The sequence below is a fragment of the Chlorocebus sabaeus genome, chromosome 10 (assembly GCF_047675955.1).
Source record: "Chlorocebus sabaeus isolate Y175 chromosome 10, mChlSab1.0.hap1, whole genome shotgun sequence".
Taxonomy (NCBI): Eukaryota; Metazoa; Chordata; class Mammalia; order Primates; family Cercopithecidae; genus Chlorocebus; species Chlorocebus sabaeus.
This window is the reverse complement of record NC_132913.1, coordinates 75617879-75638141: the sequence shown is the minus strand read 5'-3', so window position 1 is coordinate 75638141 and position 20263 is coordinate 75617879. Positions and strand designations below refer to the sequence as shown.

At 35.9% G+C, this 20263-nt stretch overlaps 1 protein-coding gene across 9 annotated transcripts in view; it reads right to left on the bottom strand.

Annotated features, from left to right (window-relative positions):
• The window catches only part of GULP1 (GULP PTB domain containing engulfment adaptor 1), a 301980-nt gene that overhangs the window by 274234 nt on the left and 7483 nt on the right, over positions 1 to 20263 (bottom strand). For 2 of the 9 annotated variants that reach the window (XM_038001858.2, XM_038001859.2), the window contains exon 2: positions 3666 to 3701. The exons of the other annotated variants lie outside the window; for them this stretch is intronic. The gene's annotated coding sequence lies outside the window, so the exon portion shown is untranslated. The remainder of the gene's footprint in view (positions 1 to 3665; positions 3702 to 20263) is intronic. 9 annotated transcript variants of the gene reach the window in all.

Sequence of the window (20263 nt, the reverse complement as noted above, 5' to 3'; positions counted from 1 at the left end):
GCTGAAGAAATTCTACAGAGTTTATTCCATAGATTTAAAAATCTTTAGAAAACAAATATCACCCATAAATTAAATAATGTATTTGATGCAGGCCAGGCAAGCCCCCAAACTGGGGCTTAGCTTGGGACAGTTCTTGACTTTGTCCAGGAAAGAAATCAAAGGCATGACAATGGTAGGAGCCTCTATTGAAGTGGCAGTGTACAGCAGAAGCAGAAGTACTGCTCCTTGCAGAACACAGCTACCCCATAGGCAATGCTCCTAGAACAGCAGCTAAAAGGCAGTTCTGCAATCATATTTATACCTGCTTTTAATTACATGCAAATTAAGGGGCAGACTATGCAGAAATTTCTAGGAAAAGGGTAATAACTCCTGGGTTGTTGGATCATTCCCACGGAAAGTGGCAGTAACTTGGGAGTAACTTATAGTAACTCACCATGCCAATGATAAACTAATATGGTGCACTGGTGGGCATGTCTTATGGAAACCTGTCTCTGCCCCTTCCTTGCTTTAGCTAGTCCTCAATTTGATCCAGTGTCCCAGCCCTGTCTCCGTTGTTGAGTCCCATCTTCTGCCTCATATTGAGCTACAGTTCCATACATGAAGTTTATTGAAAGAAAAGAACAATGCAATACCATCAGCACACCATTGTTACTACTGGGAATTTTACTGACATTTTTGTTATCTGTCTGAAAATTAATCAACTGATAACAACAGCACATGTGGGAATGTTAAAAGGACTTAGAAATTCTCCTACTAGTTATAAAAAATATATATACCCTCTGAAATGGATACCATAAATGTTTTACAACTTTTATGAGACTGATTCACTAAAATAATATATATAGCGATAGTCTGTCAACAGTCAAAAAAATGCTTTGAATTTTCTCCAGTCTGCTTTATTTAATTCTGAGCAAGAATAACTGTACTTTCTAGATGACGATTGATTTTCCTCATTTATTAACATATCATTTTATGGAGCAAAAATGAATTAGAAGAAAATCAGTTATTTCATCCAACTAAGACTAGGTAGGTATCAAAAGTTTTTTCACTCATCAATTAAGGCAATTTACAATAAATAGCCAAGTGAAATTTTGCCTGACACTAAAGCTTAGCTTGCCAAGGTATCAAAAATGAACAGTGAAAAACTGGAAAAGAAAAAGCTGTGATCATAAAATCAATCTACTTACGGAACTATAGTTTTATTCTCAGAAAAACTTTTCTCATTCCATCTAATATCATCTTCAATCCATTATACATATGCCACAATATAAAAAAAAAACCCTACTAATCCACTTAATAGCATATTTTAAAACGCATTGTAAATATACATATATTTATAAAAATATTTTAAGTTATACAGTCATGATTATGTATATTATTATACATTATAAATAAAATATATGTCTTCCCCAACTTTCCAAGGAGAGCTATGCATTAACATGGCACCAACAAATAAATCAAAACATGTATACTCTGAATTTCTCATATTCTAGCAGTAAGTGGCCCTTTCAACACATAAACATTTGACAGATTGCACCGTAATCTGGAAAAATAAAACAATGTAAGGATATAAGAGATAAATCTATGTAATTATTCCAACAGACAAAAACATGTAAATCAGGTTACTATTAAATTATACTAAATATATTTCTCTCCGGTTGTCACTACTTCTTAGACTCCCCAAATCATCAATCAAAATCCCAGTTGACTAGATTGTGTCGACTATCACTTCACTTCCAGTATATCTTGTAAAAATATGTTTTCTATTTCATTCAGGAGAAGATTGCAATTCAATCTGAAAAGAACCATGTTCTTAGGATTAAAGTCCTCACCTACATCTGTACATATGTATAATCTTAGGAAACAAAATGAGCCATGGAAAATTATGTAATTCCTTCCTATGGAATGAAATGAGGTAGTAAAGTGGCTAAGGCTAGATTGCACGGGGCTATGTACATCATGGGGGAGAGTTTGGCTTGTTTTCTGCTAATGTCTCTGAGATAAAAACTGATTTTGCTAAGTAGTGGCACTCAGGTAACAGAGGAAGGGTTAAGTGCAGGTGCGGCCCTCCCCCAATTCATTATCTAACATTTGTATCTTTCTCACAGCTCTTCCCAAGGCATATTTTAATATAAGCATTTTCAATAAGGCGTGTTTTCTTTAAAGGAAATGAGATCTTGAATTTATTGTTTCTTCATTCACTTATCAAATATTTGAAAGCCTACTGTGCCTGGCACTGTTATAGGTTTTGGGTTCCTAGGAGTATAAATAAATGCACAGCAATCTCTACTTTTATGGGGATTCTACTCTGTGGGTAAGAAATATAAGAATAGTGAATCATTACATGATATAGTATATTAGGTGATAAATATTACTGAGAACATTAAAATAGGATTAATAGGAAATACGACGGTGTTGTGATTTTAAATATGGAGGTAAGGGTAGGCTTGCCAGGAAGATGACTTCTGAGGAAAAAGCAGAAGGAGGTGAAAAGTGAGGCATAGGGACAGTTGGGGAGGAGCACTCAGGGTGGTGTGTGAACAGTGAGCAATGAGGCCAGAAAGGCATCAAAGGCATCAAGAGTCCCTGTGGGACTTCACAAGTAATTACTCTTCCTTTATATGAAATGGAAGCCAATGGAAGGTTTTGAGTAGAGAAGTGACATTTTGCAGGATCTGGGACACTCAAATGGAGAAAATGTACAGAAGTGAGTGCTGCAACTATAATGAAAAAATCTAACACAAAGCAAACAATCTAGTAGACAAAAAGTCAAAACAGTGTGAAAATCCATAAAGAGGTCAGTTGCTAGCCAAAGGCACTGTAATTCTTCAAATATATTAGAAGCTTCTTGTCACAGGATGAAACCTGTCCTGTTATCTGCATTTGCAAAAACAGAAAATGAGTTGTAAAAGGGAGTCTTTCTATTTTTCTCTGTTGTATCAGGCATACAAGTAAAAACAGAGCTATACCTTCTATTCAGAGCAATAAATAAAATTTCATTCTAACTGTAGATCAAATATCATGGCTTTTTCTTCTACGTTTTACCCTAAATGGTAATTGCCATCATTACAACTATTCATTTTTATATTTCATAGCAGCAATTTACTCATATCCTGCTTCTTCTTGGTGTTTCTTACATTCATTCCCTTACAATAGCCTCCTTTAATCTGCAATTTTGCTTTCTGTGGCTCAGTTACCTTCTATCAGTCACAGTCTGAAAATATTAAGATATTTTGAGAGACCGAGAGAGGGAACATTCATATAACTTTTATTACAGTATATTGCCATAATTGTTCTATTTTATTTTAGTTATTATTGTTAATCCTTTACTTTGCCTTATTTATAAACTAAACTTTATCATAGATTGGTATGTACAGGAGAAAACATAGTACAGGTATATACAGAGTTACATACTATCTGTGGTTTCAGGCATCCACTGAGGATCTTGAAACATGTCTCCTGAGGATGAAGGGGGCCTACTATATTCGTTAATCCAAGAAACCTTTATTTTGTACTTCCTCAACATCAAGTAGTATGCTAAGTGCTACAAAGACAATGATTAAATACAAAAAATTCAAAGGTCTGAAACAAAGACATTGGGAAACAGACTCTGATAGGCCACAATACAGAGAGAAAAATATCACAATACAGCAGTCTTCCCTTACCTGCGGGAGATACATCTCAAGACTCCCAGTGGATGCCTGAAACCAAGGATAACACCAAATCTTACATTTACCATGTTTTCTCCTATACATACATATGATAAGACTTAATTTATAAATTAGACACAGTAAGAGATTACCAATAAGTAATGTAAAAGAACAATTACAACAACATACTTTAATAAAAGTTACCATGCACTGCAGCCATAATTTTTAGTTTGAAATGAGATGGCAAAACTAGCATGAGTTTCTTTTCCTTCATTACAGTTTCATGGATTGAAGATTAATTTTCACCATAGATCTCAGCAATCTCAGCATATGATTTTTTTTTTCCTTTCCTTATTAAGTTGAGAACTTTCTCACCTTTTCACTTTTTAAAGTGGCATTTCAACGTTTATTCTTGGCATATTAAAATTCCCAGCATCACTACTCTGTGCTTTGGTGCCATTATTAAGTAAAATAAGAGTTACCTGATCATAAACACTGCTATACCAAGACAGCAGATCTGATAACGGGATGGCTACTAAGTGACTAACAGGTGGGAAGCACAGAGAGCATGGATGGCTAGACAAAGGGATGATTCAAAAGTACGGGATAGTGTGGGGTTTTATCATGCTACTCAGAACAGTGTGCAATTTAAAACAGGAATCACTTATTTCTGGAATTTTCCATTTAATATTTTCCAACCACAATTGACCAAAGGTAACTGGAACTGCAAAAAACAAAACCATTGTTAAGGGGAGGCTACTGTAATATATTTAAAGGGTATATAAAGAAAGATTAGTGGGACTGGCAACAAAGAACAGTATAATCTACTTGGCCTGTGGAGCCAAAGGAGGTTTTACAAAGTTAGTTTTATTAAAAAATTGTAGTTGGTAAAAGCACAAGTTATGGAGACACACTGGATGACTACATATTTGGCTGAGGCCTACATCCTAGCTGTGTGACCTTGGGCAAGTTACTCAAACTATTCGTGCCTTAAACCCCTTTAGTGGGAAAAAAACAAAAAGATAATAAAAGTATTTACCTCATAGGCTAATTTTGAGGATTAAGGGATTTAATACATGGGAAAAGTGCCTGGAACATCTCTGAGACATTAAAAGCATTACTAAATCATAGCAACTTTAATAATTTACACTAAACTTTGAATAACAGTTAATATTTTTCAAAAAGTGAACAGGGGGTATGGTGACTCACACATGTAATCACAGCACTTTGGGGGACCAACACAAAAGGATTGTTTGAACTCAAGAGTTTGAGACCAGCCTGGGCAAAATAGTGCGACCTCATTTCTACTAAAAATAAAAAAAATTAAAAAGACCTGGCATGGTGGCTCACACCTATAATCCCAACATTTTGGGAGGCTGAGGCAGGCAGATGACTTGATGTCAGTAGTTCAAGACCAGCCTGGCCAACATGGTGAAACCTCGTCTCTACTAAAATACAAGAAAATTAGCCGGACATGATGGTGTGCACTTGTAATCTCAGCTACTGAGGAGGCTGAGACAGGAGAATCACTTGAACCCGGGAGGCAGAGGTTGCAGTGAGCCAAGATTGCACCACTGCACTCCAGTCTGGGCAATAGAGCGAGACTCCATTTCAAAAAAAAAAAAAAAAAATTAGCTGTCTGACATGGTTTGGCCATGTCCAAACCAAATCTCCCAGAATTTCCACAAGTTGTGGGAGGGACCCCAAGGAAGGTAACTGAATCACGGGGGACAGTCTTTCCAGGGCTATTCTTGTGACAGTGAATAACTCTCACAAGACCTGATGGATTTATCAGGGGTTTCCACTTTCACATCTTTCTCATTTTCTCTTTCCACTGCCATATAGGAAGCACCTTTTGCCTCCACCATGATCCTGAGGCCTCCCCAGCCATGTGGAACTGTAGTCCAATTAAACCCTTTTTGTTCTCAGTTTTGGGTAGGCCTTTATCAACAGTGCTAAAACCAACTAACACACTGTCTCAAAAAAAAAAGCAAACACGAACTTTAGATAGAGAAAGCAATTTACAAAGATATGAAGTGTTCTGTGAACTGTTAAGTTTTACTAGAGGAAATATTTTACAGTCTTCTGGGAACAGGAGAAAGTGGGAAGAGAGAGGTGGTTAAGTATGCAAGAAACTAAATCATGAAAAATGAAGAGGAGGAGGATAAAGATCTAGGACACTAGGACATGGGTTCTATTTTTCACTTTACAGAATAACAATTAAAAGAAAAAAATGTGTACAGGAGAAAGTTTGACTTTGACATTTCAAGTTTTAAAAAATGATTCTTAAGGGCAAAGACAATTCCCCTACTGTACTACTGGTACTTTGTTAAGGAACTTTTGTGAAGAGACTTTTCTCACCAAACTGACCTCCATTTTATACAGACAGATTGAGTAACTTGAAGGCTATCCAGTTGGTACCAAGAACTATATAGAAAATATAGAAAATTCAAAATAATCCACAACTGAAAATGACTAAAAATGACTCTACAGACAATGCTAAGACTTCATGTTAGCACTAGATCCAAGAATGGAGTCTTATTACGTTACTTTATAATTCTTTTCTATGTATTTTGGGGTTTGTTTTTTAAATTTTCCTTTTTATGAAAATTTAAAAGAAGAAAAAAATTAAAAGCCTTAGGGATTTTCCCTAGGAATACAGATTACAAGGGATGTAAAGGACCTCTTCAAGGAGAACTATATACCAATTCTCAAGGAAATAAGAGAGGATGCAAACAAAAGGCAAAACACTCCATCCCCACGGATAGGAAAAATCAATATTGCGAAAATGGCCATTCTGCCCAAAGTAATTTATAGTGCCCAAAGTAATTTATAGATTCAATGACATTCCCATCAAAGTACCATTGACATTCTTCACAGAATTAGAGAAAACTACTTCAAATTTCATATGGAATCAAAGAACACCCCATATAGCCAAGACAATCCTAAGCAAAAAGAGCAAAGCTGAAGGCATCATGCTATCTGACTTCAAACTATACTACAAGGCTACAGTAACCAAAACAGCAAGGTACTGGTATCAAAACAGACATATAGACCAATGGAGCAGAACAGAGACTTCAGAAGTAACCCCACAAATATACAACCATCTGATCTTCAACAAACCTGACAAAAACAACCAACGGGTAAGGGATCTCCTATTCAGTAAATGGTGCTGGCAAAACTGGCTAGCTATATGCATAAAACTGAAACTAGCCCCCTTCCTTACACCTGATACAAAAATTAACTCAAGATGGATTCAAAACTTAAATGTAAAATTCCAGACCACAAAAACCCTAGGAGAAAACCTAGGCAATACCATTCAGGACATAGGCATGGACAAAGACTTCATGACAAAAACATCAAAAGCAATTGCAACAGAAGCCAAAATTGACAAATGGGTTCTAATTAAACTAAAGAGCTTCTGTACGGCAAAAGAAACTATCATCAGAGTGAACAGGCAACCTACAGAATGGGAGAAAATTTTTGCCATCTACCCATCTGACAAAGGGCTAATATCCAGAGTTTACAAGGAAGTTAAACAAATTTACAAGAAAAAAACAAACAAGCCCATCAAAAAGTGGGTGAAGGATATAAACAGACACTTCTCAAAAGAAGACATGCAAGCAACAAACAAGCATGTGAAAAAAAGCTCAACATCACTGACCATCAGAGAAATGCACATGCCAATAATGTGGCAGTTATTAAAAAGTCAGGAAACAATAGATGCTGGCAAGGCTGTGAAGAAATAGGAACACTTTTACAGCATTGGGGGAATGTAAATTAGTTCAACCATTGTGGGAGACAGTATGGTGATTCCTCAAGAATCTGGAACCAGAAATACCATTTGACCCAGCAATCCCATTACTGGGTATTTACTCAAAGGAATATAAATCATTCTGTTATAAAGACACATGCATACATACGTTTATTGCAGCACTATTCACAACAGCAAAGACATGGAACCAACCAAATGCCCATCAATTATAGACTGGATAAAGAAAAGGTGGTACATATACACCATGGAATACTATGTTGCCATAAAAACGAATGAGATCATGTCCTTTGCAGGGACATGGATGAAGCTGGAAGCCATCATCCTCAGCAAACTAATACAGGAACAGAAAACCAAATACCACATGCTCTCCTTTATAAGTGGGAGCTGAACAATGAAAACACATGGACACAGAGAAGGAAACAACACACACCAGGGCCTGTTGGTGGGTGGGGGATCAGGGGAGGGAACTTAGAGGATGGGTCAATAGGTGCAGCAAACCACCATGGAAAACATATATCTGTGTAACAAATCTGCACATTCTGAACATGTATCCAGGTGTTTTTTAGGAGAAATTTTTTTAAAAAGCCTTAGATATTTTCTAAAGTACTTAGGTATTTTAAAGAAAAAAACATAAAGAGACATGACATAACAGAAAGATAATAGCAAATCTAGGTATGGTGTTTTTGAATCATATTAAAGGAGCTGTCTATAAAGACCTCACTACAAGTGTAGTTAGAAGTCTATATTAATGCTGTATTTCTCTCAATTCTTTATTTTTCCATCAGAATTATTTTGTTAAAAAGCCAGTTTGAGTTAAGAAATGTTTAGTAGTAATTGTATTCAAGGTATATGTGTATCAATAAAATATATATCATAAATATGTGAAGTATATATATTTATAATATATAATGCTTCTAAGTATTACAGTACATATATGTGTATACTTAGACTTACATATAAGTCTAAGTATTACATGTCTAAGTATTATAGTACATATACTTATACATGTATACTTATATGTATATACATATAAATATTAAATTTGTTATATTTATTTACATTTTATTATATACATATAAATATTAGATTTATAAATATATAAATATAAATATTAAACATGTTTATAATGTTTATCATAAAATGCTTTCTAAATATTAAGATAACTTTATAGTAAATAATTTTCAGTAACTGAGAAAATCAATTTTGTTAAAATTGGATACATCTACTCATACTTATTTCTAGGTATCTCTACTTCTTTTAAATGAGTGGTCAAATTCAAAACGGTGTCAGAATCAGCAAAGCTCAAGATGAAGTCACAAAAAGGAAAAGGTAACTCCACAATGTGCGGTAGTTCACACCTGTAATCCCAGCACTTTGGGAGGCCAAGGCGGGCAGATCACAAGGTCAAGACATAAAGACCATCCTGGCCAACATGGTGAAAACCCGTCTCTACTAAAAATACAAAAATTAGCTGGGCATGTTGGCAGGTGCCTGTAGTCCAAGCTACTCGGGAGGCTGAGGCAAGAGAATCGCTCGCTTGAACCCAGGATGCGGAGGTTGCAGAGAGCAGAGATCACACAATTGCACTCCAGCCTGGGCAACAGAGAGAGACTTTGTCTCAAAAAAAAAAAAAAAAAAAAAAACAACCAACAATTTATATAAATTAAACATCACCCCGATTGATTCTTCTTCAACCTCCTTGATATTTCTTAGATTCAGGTCTTCATCTTCTCTAATCTAGACTATTTTAACATTTTCTAATTTACTTATATTGCTTTATTCTCATAACTCTTCATTCTGTCTTGCTCAATGCTGTGAGGTTTTGTAAGTGCAAAGTGTATCATGTTCCTTTCTTCTTTTTCCCTTCCTTTTATTTTGCTTAAAAACCTTGAATGGTTCTCCAGAGTCCACAGCCACAGAACTCTAACAGAGGCACATAAACACTTAGGAAATGTAACAGAGTTGAGGAGTAAATGAAGTCACAGAAATTAATACCCCATATTCCTAGAGGATTGAAATTGCCTCATTGTAGGTTTACTTTAAAACAAACTTTATGAAGCAGAAGGCTAGATTCTAATGAATTTAAGACTTCAAAGGAAGTACACTTGCAGAAGGCAGATTAAGCTTATAAATCCACTCTTCTCTGACATTAAGAATACCTTGGAGGAATCTAGCACAGCAGTTAGCACATAACAAAAAATAAGCTTTAAAAAGTATGTTGAATGAATGAAGGTCTGTATAGTAAAAGCAGGAAGTCCAGCAGTCTTCAGCCACTTAGCACACAATTATTGACTCTCCCTTATTTTACAAACATTATTCCACAAGATTGATCACTCAATTTAAATTTCAATTACCACAGTTGGATTTAAAATTTTTTTTCACTCACTGTCTTAAGCTACAAACAAGCTATGGGATACTCTTCAACAATAGCCCTGACCCGTAGTTACTCAGCCTTTCTCCAAAAAGGTTCAGTAACAGAGTATCATTATTGCATAATCAATCTTGATCCATTATCAGAAGTTTCTTTCTTATAGTGAGATAGAATCTCAACATACTATAGCTTAATTTTTTCTTGTTTATTTATTTATTTTGAGAGAGGGTCTCACTCTGTTGCCCAGAATGAAGTGCAGTGGGGCAATCTTGGCTCACTGCAGCCTCAACCTCCCAGGCTCAAGCAGTCCTCCCACCTCAGCCTCCTGAGTAGGTGGGACCACAGGTGCACATACCCATGCCAGACTATTTTTTGTATTTTTTGTAGAGACAGGGTTTCACCATGTTGCCCAGACTGGTCTTGAACTGCTAGCTCAAGCAACCTGCCCACCTCAACCTCCCAAAGTGCTGGGATTACAGATGTGAGCCACCAAGCCTGGCCAATTCCTTCTTAAGATGGAGATCATTCATGATGTTACATCTCCCAAACTACAGGATCAAAAAGAAAAATGCCACTGGATTCAAACTGTGAAAAGGAACAATTTCAAGAACAACAAAGTAACAATATAAATGTTAACAATGGATTTTTAGGAGCTTCATGGTGATCTGATAGATGGAAAACAAGAAAATCTGATGCTGCCTGCTCTCCAAGCTAAACAGAGAAATACAAACTCTAATAATCTGGGGCTAAGGGAGGGAGCACACAAAAAAGCTCCATGAATGTACAAGTACCACTGCGGATACTCTCTTTTATACCTCTCAGTGATGCATACAAGGTTCAGGCCATTATCCTGATTTTACATTCAAGAAAAAATTCTAGAAAAGCTAAATAATCTCTGAATAATCTCAGAGCTAAATAAGAGTTCTTAAGACCCTTTACTAGCAAGCGATAGAGCCAGGAGTAAGGCTACACACCATGGGAATGTCTGGTAAGGAGCAAGGTCTACAGACTTACTGTATCTCAGTAAGTCTTTAATAACTCATCTTGGCATTCTATAACATCTCACAGACTATATACTTCACTTCATCTTTTGCACTGAACTTGCAGAAGTTCAGTACATAAGATGTAAAGGGGGTACAAAAAACAAAGCTCTTGTGCATTTCTGTTTTGTGGGCTTGTTCTCTCTCATACGCACACACATACACGCACTCACATATTTGTTTTTCAAATTTTAACCTTTTAAAAATGTTGGGGAAAATATGGTCAGAAGCTTTTTTTGTAATGTTTTCATTTTAATACTGAGGAGAATTAGTTTCTAAAACATTTTTCTGTGATAATGACTTTCCCATGTAAATTTACAAAGCAGAATGCAGCTTGCCATTAGCCCTTGATGGAAATGATGCATTTAAAATACCAAACCTAAAAAAATAGATTCTGTCCACAATGTTAAGTTACTTTAATGACGGTGCTGATGTCAGGAAGACAGTTGCAGACAGTCTCTCCTCATAATCAAATTAGTTGAGTCTGAACACATGTGGATGCTAATGCACGCCACCCGGAAAAAAAAAAAAAGACCTAAATGATTCAGACTGTAGGCCTTAGTAATCATGAACATAGTTATTGGACTGAAAAATGAAACAACTCTTGAGAGTGCTGAGTGAGAGATAAAGCCCAGGGGCAGGACTGGCACAATGACACCCAGTTTATAATGTACTCATCCTTGTCTACTGGTGAAAAATTGCTGGCCTATTGATTCCGACAAAAACCACTGCCAAATGATTCATGTTTCTCTTATTACTAATTTTCTGTTAAGATGTTATCAATCCACAGCATTTCATATTTATCTTTAATAGTACTACAAATTTGAATTCACGAAATGAGATCCACAGGATTCTCCTCCTGAAGTTCTTCCTGCTCCCATATCAGTACATACGCCTAAATCAATGGCTGTACATCACAGTACATTATGTGAAAAGAACTTAGTCTACAAACCAGTGTGGGGCACATGACCTCAATTATAATTAAACAATAAAGGAGAATGCAAATCAAAACATTCAGGGAAACTAGCCTTTTTTCCTTTATACTAAACTTCAGTATTCTTAAATGTGTTTCAGCAGCATAAATTAATTATACAATTAAAAAGAAAACTACTGACCCATGTAAACTAAAAATCTTAGTAGCTTTCTCATACATAATTTTAGGATTAAGGCTTTCTTATTTTGTTTCATATTAATATTTTAAATTATAAACTTCCTTCTACCATATTTTATTTGTGTAAAAAAAATTATCGAAAAAGGAGATGTATCTCACTTCAAATTATACAATGTTTTAAACTGGTGTGTATTTTCTTCTGAAAATATACAACTTTTTGACGGAGATATGTCAAAACAAATTAATTCTGTATCCTAATTTATATCTTTTCTAAGTCACAAATTACATACTATGTTGAAGTTGTTCTACCTGTATTTATCATTGTGGATAAATTTATTTTCATAAAATATCATATTTGTTCATCACAATGAAAATAGCATATAATTTTACTGTAAAATTTAAATACAACAATCCAAAAATTATAGTTTCACGACACAATAATACTAGCTATCATTTATTGACCACCTACAAAATCATTCTTTTCCTTCAATAATTCTGCTTCTATTGTATTTATTCTGTTGATAAATGGTACAAACATCCAAGTTACCAAAACCAGAAAACTCAGAATCAAGATGTACACCATTCTCCTGCCTACATCCTACTGTCTCCCTCCCACAATTATTGATAGTCATCAAATATACAAAAAGTACAAAACATTATTTCCTCTTTAATATTTCTGGAATAAAGTCATTTCCCATGGTCATCCCTCTAAACTAGGCTTCCACCTCCTCTTGCCTAGACATATTGGTAGACATCAACTCAGCTCTTTCTAAAACGCAGATGATGACATCTTGTCACCAACTCCATTATAACCTTTGTTAAATGGTTTTGAATTGCTCTTAGAATGAAGTACAAACTTTGGATTGCAAAGTCTGACAAGATGACTCCCTGACTCATTGGCTTCATCTCCAGCAATTTTAGTCCCTCTTTTCTTTCTACCCTATTCTCTAGCTCTATTTTCAGTCTCCTATTCTGTAGCTAAACCATACATTCTCTCCTCCTGCTTACACACTTGAACCACTCTCTGCTCACTCTCATTGCTTTCTACCAAGAAATCTTCCCTCACAACTAGAATGTCAAATCCCCTGCCAAGAGAACCTTTTTATAATACCCCAGCAAGAAATACCACAAGAGATCAAATGTCTAACAGTTTAAGTTACCAAAGAAAGACAAAATGATGAACTCAACTGCCAAAATTAGGACAACTTTGAATATGGTATTTTGATTAAGAAATCGGTTTTAGGTTTCTTTAAAAAAAGAAAAAAAAAAAACTATTTAAAGTTAAAACTTAGACTACCCTAAGGGCTGAAATGTTCTCTGAGGTTATCTAGTCCATCTTCTCAGTGAAGAAAAATGTTGTCAAATACTTAAGTGAAAAGTACATGTTGAACAATTAGAAACTATTGATATTAGTAATTTTATATCTTAGGTTTTATTTACCCAAACCTTATCATTTGACAAAACCAAGGAGGAAAAATGGGATTAAGAAGAAATCAGGCCAGGCACGGTGGCTCACACCTATAATCCCAGCACTTTGGGAGGCTGAGGCGGGCGGAACACTTGAGGTCAGGAATTCAAGACCAGCCTGGCCAACATGGTGAAATCCCATCTCTACTAAAAATACAAAAATGAGGCAGGCGTGGTGGCACATGCCTGTAATCCCAGCTACTCAGAAAGAAGCAAGGAAGCAAGAGAATCACATGAACCCGGGAGGCAGAGGCAGCAGTGAGCTGAGACCGCGCCACTCCACTCCAGACTGAGCGAGAGAACGAGACTATCTCGAAAATAAATTTTGAAAATTTTTTTAAAAAAGAAGAAATGAAACTATCTCACCTAACATTTTAACTATCCTGACAAATCACATCAGGCAAAAGTCAAAGCAATATGCAGACAGAACATAGTCAATGGGTGTGGTATCACCAAATATATTGTTTTTCATCCACAGTTCCTGTCTCCCAACTTTCATAGTCCTTGTTACAATGCTGGGGCACTTTAGGCCTCAGGAAACCTCTCTGACCTCCTGTCCGTCCTTTACCTGTCCAAGCAGGACTCTAATTTGATTGTGAATCAAAACACTCATTACAGATAGAGTCCTCCCCCATACCCTAAAGGAAGGAATGCTACACAGAGGAGCCAAGAAAAGTCTGAACGGACAGGCCTGTCTGGGTTTAGATCATATGCTTTGTCCAGTCACATTTCTACACGGTTGTCAATCATGCCTATATAATGAAGCCTCCCTCAAAACCCAAAAAGAGTCCAGAGAGCATCCTTCTGGATAGCTGAAACATGTAGAGGTTCTTGGAGGGTGGCCCACCCAGGGAAGGCATGTAAGTCCCTATACCTCGCCCTATATGCATCTCTTCATCTGCATCCTTTCTATTATCCTTTATAATAAACTGGTAAACATAAGTAAGTGTTTCCTTGCATTCTGTGAGCTGATTCAGCGAATTAATCAAATCCAAAGAGGGAATCATGGGAACCCCAGCTTGAAGGCAGTCGGTCAGAAGTTTCAGAGGCCCGGATTTCCAACAAGTGTTGGAGGGGGATGAGGGGCAGTCTTGGGAAATGAGCCCTCAACGTGTGGGATCCAACATTATCTCTAGATAGGTAATGTCAGAATTGAATTAGAGGACACTCATTTGCTGTCCACTGTTCATTGACGGGGGGAAAAAAAAACACATATTTGGTCACAGAAGTCTTCTGTGCTGATTGTTGTTGTATGAGAGCAGAGGAAAAACATAGTTTGAGAGTTTTTCCTTAAACAATGCATTAGTTTTTATGCTTTATCTAACTGAAGCGGATAAAATGAACAAATGTCTTATCATACAGGATGTACAAGTAGCTATGCCTAAGAGCAGGAAATGAGTAGCTCATTGTGCCATCAGAGGGACAAAAAAGAAGGAAACAAGCATCTGCCAGGAATCTAGGAATTCAGGTAATTCAAAGGTGTTACATTCTCACTTGTAAAGAGAACTACCAAAGCTGGCTTAATTGTCCAGTTGGCATTCAACGGCACACTTTTTCAGCTAGGACGGTGGTTGAGACACATTACTTCCCATCCTACCAACTGCCCTGGTTCCACTGCTTTCTGGCTATGGAGACAGACAAGTTTCTTTATAATTTGTAAACTGTAAAAAACATTTAGCATGATGCTTAGGACATAGCACTTTAAATACTATTCTTATTATCTTTACTCTCTTGTTCAAAAAATCCATTTTGGTGTCAACTCATAGGTATAAGAAAATAGATTAGGGAAAGGGTACAGATGCTATGAAGATCTTAATAGAGAGAGACAAATTAAGGAAGGGTGCTATTTTTACTTTATCTGATTATTTCAGCACAAGTGGGAGTTGGAAATTGAATTATCTAGATATACATTCTCTCCCTCATTTTATATCTGCTGTGAGCCAAGTTATATTTTCTATTATAATTTCCAAACTCTTCCATAAGCAGAGTTCCTTTATGATAATTTCCATACCAAGCAGCATTTATTCTCATTCAAAAACCCACAAGAATGTGGCTCCCTTTTAAAACAAGAAAAGGTCACCAGAGGGTACTCCTATTCTGTAAGGGCAGAGGGGGGCCCCAGGACAATCTCTAAGCAATCATTTCCAAAAGAACAGTAATCCTCTGAGAATTGCAGCACTTTGTATTCTCTGGTCTCCCTTGCCTAGCTTCCCCAGTGTAGTGACTTCCTTAGTTGCCATGAATGAAGGTCATGATCTCATAAAGAAAGCATCTCAAGCATGTTTATTGCATTCTTATGCAAAAAACTAATATGCACAAGTCAATCACAGTAATGTAGGAGGTCTTGTTACTTCAAATGTTGCCATCAATAACTGCTTCTCTAATGTCTCTATCACTTTCTTTAGGTTTCCCAGTTATTGGCTACGTTTCTCTCCAACCCAATCTCCATGCTTTTAACATCCACACTGAAAACAATTCTAATACATTAGCCTTTCTCAGTCTTGACCAATGACCCGGTTGCCACACAGCTTTACTGCAGGCTTTCAGCATCTGTGACATTCCCACCTACAGTTTCACCAACTCTCTTTAAGTGCACTGCCTACACAACCTCTGGTTTTTCATTTCTCACATCGCTCATTCCCCGCAAACCTGCCCATTATGACACTTTGCCTATTCTTTCAGCAGATTAGGTTAGTCCTGGTTCTGCTTGCCTCCACCTCCTGCTTAAACTACTTGGTTAACTATTTCAGCTAAAGCGAGCTATAATACTCCAAAATATATTTCATCCCTGCTCTTGTCAATTCTCAGATTTGGGTTATTCCCACCACCTTCAGGGCAAAAAGACAAAGAGAGATGTATCTCCTTATTTTGATTAGACCACATTACAAAAACTAATATGTATACTGCTAAGTCATTGTAAAGGGTGGGTCAGGTCAAGAACCTGGTGGCAGAAAAAGATTAAATTGCTAATGGTTCCAGTGAACTACAGTTTTATAAAACTAGTGTTGAATAAAATGATTCATGATATTGTTAAAGAACAGGAAGGCAAACTTTATTCAGGACCATCATAATAGGTGTTGGGACCACTACAATGGGGTTTTGCAGTGAGTAAGAAAAATTAGGCTCAACTTCAAATGCTACAAGAAAAGGTAGAAAGTTGTGGCCAAATAGCAGGATGTAAGACAGTGGAAGAAAAATTACTAGTTAGAATTCTTGCTGAATGAAGGTTAGGGTGATGAGATATCATCTGGGAAATGGTGGAGGGTGAGGATCCTGATTAGACATAGGGTTGTCAAATATTGAGGATGGCCAAAGTGACTTAGTAGGATTCTTGCTAAATTTGGCAATGCAGATTAGAACACAGAAGCCCAAAAGTCAACACCTGGTTGAGAAGAGGATGCACAAGAGCCTGGCCAGGATTTGATCAAGGAGAAAATCTTTGTCACTAGCTCTTACTTAAAAGTTTACTATATGTCTGTATTTTTGTATACCTCTGTGAGTGGAACTATAGTTTACCATTTTTTAAAATTTTACTTTTATCAGCTTTATCTTTTATATTTAAATAGTTACAAATTAGTCTTAACATCACAGTATAAGTTTTAAATTACTCAGACCAGGCACTGAAATTGCTTTAATGTTTCTTTATGTATATTTAATGTATCCAATACACTAAAGATACCACACAGCCAATAAATAGTGGTATAATTTTGTGAACTGATTAGATTACAAATTTATATTTCAAAAATTTTTAAATTTAGTTCTCTATTGTCTGAGCCTGTTAGATTATTCCTAGTTTTGCTAGTCTCTACCTCCTGCTTAATTTATTTATTTAAAAATGAATTTAGTTAATAAGATGATTGACATATCTACTGTATTAAAAACTTAATGCATGGTGATTTGAATAATAAATTTTTATAGACTAACAGCACTAACCATATCTAAAATTTAAAAAACCCAAGTAGTCTATAAAGTTTCTTCAATAATCTAAATTACTACTTCTAAAACTTTTACTTACAAAATTAAGATACCATTTAATAATGGCTATAATTAGGATACTATTTTAAGTAGCCAAATATTTTATTCAAGTTGGTTTGAAAAAGAAAGAAATTCATTATCTCACACAGCAGTAAATCCAGAAATATAGTGGGGAGTCAAGAACCGAATGATTCCATCAAGTACCCAAGATTTTTATATTTTTTCTGCCATTTTAAGGCATTTGTTTTGCCCTCAAGCTGAATCTCCTTGTGACAAAAGATGATCCCTGTAGCAATTTTAAGCATATATTCCAGATAGGACAAATATCAAAAGCCAACATGTGCTTTCTCATCCAATATTCACTTGCTAAGTGGAACTAAATCTTTTCTACCCACTTCCCCTTAGTCCTCCCATTTCACCTGACATGTGATATATGACTATAACTGGGACAAGGAAAAACCATTTCCAAGGGGCATAGAAACACTAAGATTTTTAGCTGAACCTAATCTAAAATTCTCTTGAATTAGGAGTCAGATTGATTTCCCCCGAGTTATGTGGGAAAGAGTGTACATTTGAATAACACCAGGGAAAAGAAGAATAAGGAATAGATTTCAGTGGACTATCAATAATGTATGCCACAGTACAAGGAAGGTGACATAGCTCTCAAAAGTGAAAACATGCTTCTTGCAAATGGATATGCAAGAAATGGAAAGAAGAGTTAACTTCAGGTACAAATCACACGTGGTTTAATCCAATGTCATTAAGTGTCATTAAAAGGGAACTTGGAGCCAGGTACAGTGCTCACACCTGTAATCCTAGCACATTGGCAGGTCAAAGCCAGAGTATTGTTTAAGCCCAGGAGTTCTAGACCAGCCTGGGCAACACAGTGAGAACCTGTCTCTACAAGAAATTGTAAAAGTTTAAAAATTAGCCATGCATGGTGGCATGCACCTATAGTTCCAGCTACTTGGGAGGCTGAAGTGGGAGGATCACTTGAGTCCAGGAGTTTGAGGCTGCAGTGAGCTATGATTGCACCAGTGCACTCCAGGCTGGGTGACAAAGTGAGACCCTGTCTCTAAAATAAATAAATAAATAAATAAACAAACAAACAAATAAACAGGAACCTGGACATTCAACAGGACAGGGAAGCAAATAAGTGTCAGTGGTGCTTGATGCTTACCATTACAGAAAACACAAAGTGAAGTCAAAAGCCAGAAAGAGACTGAAATACCATTATTTCTTATTGTGATCTTGACGGTATTGTCAATTTTCAAGTACAAAACTATTACCTTAGACCCATCCCTGGAACTTCAAGGTGGTTCAGACCTACTAAACTGATTTATAAATGTGAAGCTCTATATATTAACCATTTTAAATTAACACGTTTAAAGAGGCTGCTCTTGTCATTTATTTCAAAAATAAAGTTGAATCATTAGTTTCAAATAAATCAAACATCAATAAGAAACTAATTTTAAAATAGTGTATCTCACAGAATGGTCAAGGCAAGCAAAAAGAAGGGAATATAGGGAACTAAATTATGTCATATATGTTTTAATTATAGGTCCCCTTCATAAGATAGTAATTTGTTATACTTGTATATATTCAAAATTTATTTTCCAAACTTCTTAGCAAATATTTACATTTTTTATCAACAATGGTCAGTAAGTAATGCACACCATATAACCAAATATGTAATCTTAAATAAGTCAATGACACATAGAAAAACTATCAAGTTTCCATATGTTCAGGAAAAAAATATTTTTTTCAATATTATTCATAAAAATTGTTAATACTGGCACCATTACTTATTACCAAGTAGGAGATAACTATTTAACATATCTGTTCTTTAGATATGAAAAATAAACAAATATAAGACAAGATGCACAGTCAAATCATAACTCCTCCCAATATAGTTAATGCTGTGAAAAAGATAAACTATTTTTTTAATCTGCATGTTCTGAAATTAAATATAAATATGAAATCGAGAGCACAACCTACTCCTTGTGATTCCAATTACATGCTGATCAGGTCTGGAGAAATGGAAAAAGAAAGAAAAACAAGATGGCTGTTTTGCAAGATAATCCAGCTAAAATTATTCAGCTAAAACTAATAATCTAGCTAAAACTCCTTTATGTAATTACTAATGGTTATTCATGAACATGGAAACATAAAGGAGGAACATCTCTATAATTGTAAAATCCACAAGTTGTTCTCTTAAACCATATTCATGGCTTCATGTCTTCTTGCCTTCCCCACCTGCTCTGACTGAAACTGTCCCTTTTCAATGCCTGCCCAACTCATCCTCATCCTGTGACTTAGTGTGAGAATCACCTCCACACATTCTTTCCATACACTGCTTCCCTTCACCCTGTGAATACCCCCCTTCCCCACCCCTCCTTCCTCAACATCCTCTGCACTGTACCTCAGAATTATATAGAAATACCAAGTTCTATTTAAGTTAATAAGAGGAGATCTCTGTCACCAGCTAATCACACAACTACAAAAAGAACAAGTGTTATTTGATAAATATTTATTAAATTCAACTGTATCATATCAGAATCTCTTCATTTACAGATTCACAGTTTAAACACAGTTATATTTCCCAAAATGAGAAGGGGGGAAAGATTTCAAATGTATATAAGTGAACATAAAATCATTGAATAAAGATGAAATCTCATTGAATAAGCATATCTCAAAGAAAGATTCATTATATTGTAGGATACAGTAAACTCCTCTTCAAAAAACCAATATGTCAGCATGTTGAGCTTCCCTGTTCTTTGTTCTCCATTTTAAAATTTAACTTCCTCGTTCTTTACATGTCCTTGTCCCTAGTTTCAGTAAACAACCCCCTCCTATCCTCTATCACTTGCTCTG